The sequence below is a fragment of the Manduca sexta genome, chromosome 5 (genome assembly GCF_014839805.1).
Source record: "Manduca sexta isolate Smith_Timp_Sample1 chromosome 5, JHU_Msex_v1.0, whole genome shotgun sequence".
Taxonomy (NCBI): domain Eukaryota; kingdom Metazoa; phylum Arthropoda; class Insecta; order Lepidoptera; family Sphingidae; genus Manduca; species Manduca sexta.
The window spans coordinates 6564092-6565207 of NC_051119.1; the positions used below are offsets into that span (position 1 = coordinate 6564092).

General features: G+C 28.3%; 1 long non-coding RNA gene across 1 annotated transcript; it reads left to right on the forward strand.

The window, feature by feature from the left end:
• The first annotated feature begins 220 nt into the window (after positions 1-220).
• Positions 221-711, forward strand: LOC115453729. Its single transcript, XR_005113320.1, has 2 exons — positions 221-274; positions 562-711. It is a non-coding gene; the product is annotated as an uncharacterized LOC115453729 (long non-coding RNA).
• The last annotated feature ends 405 nt before the right edge of the window (positions 712-1116 follow it).

Here is a 1116-nt window from a genome sequence, read left to right on the forward strand (position 1 = left end):
AAATAAACATATAAGTTGGATGTCTAATTAGGTTTTCTGTAATATAACTATTATTTCATAACTCTAAATATTTATTAGTTACAATAAAACAAATATATTTGCTGATTTTGCAATCTACAGTCTTATTGCATTGTGTTTAATCTGTGGGATATTAGATTTTTGACACTTGATGGACATTGACAAGTTGACTGGAGAAAATCCAATGACTAAATATAAAGAGAAAATCACAACAAATTAGAATTGTAATTTACAAGTAAAATTATATATTGTATTGGTAAGTTTATTAATAAAATGTTATTTACTCGCTTTAAACAAATGATCTTTTTCATTGCAAAGGCAGTTATTGTGTAATAAGCAAATTCTTTGGTTTGATCTATTTAAGAAATCATTAGTTCTGCCCATCGATATACACAAGGGTTTTTACGGTAAAATTTATTGAATCTTTGTGTGAATTTTATTATTTTTATCCCAGTAGGAATAAGAACCACCATTATTTATGCACCCTGTGTTAGGATGTTTACAACAAACAATTAACATTTTTTTTATGATTCCACCTAACAGTTTCAAGGAGAGTACGACGACAAGTGCACCCAGCGACATAGGCGTACCTCTAATCGGGTCCTTCGCATTGACTGAACTGAAAAAAGAAGTACTGGAGGGGATTCTGAGAGAGTTAAAAGAAATTAATTAAAAAAACTAATATAAAAATGATTGTAATAATGTTTTATTTTCCGATAACATATATTTTGTAGTTAATCTTCCATGCGTCATGTAGTGTTGGTTATGGCAACTCTAGCGAGTTGGTAGTCGTTTAATTATTCAATTCTGAAACAAGAAAACATTATGTTTAAAGTCTAATAAATTCAAAGTCATAGGCACTTTTTACAAAGGATGGTATAAAGTTCATAAGTTTTCTTATGGTTATATAGGTGCAGTCAATGCAACCACATATGCCTGGAATTCCATATTTATGACAAAATGAAAAATTATTAGTGATTTGTTTAACCTAAGTAAATAAAGTGTTGAAATTTATTTTAAATTAAAGGCTAATGCTTTGTAGATGATTATTTGGTACTTTCGATGACTTATTAATAATTATTAACTCACTGTTCTTTT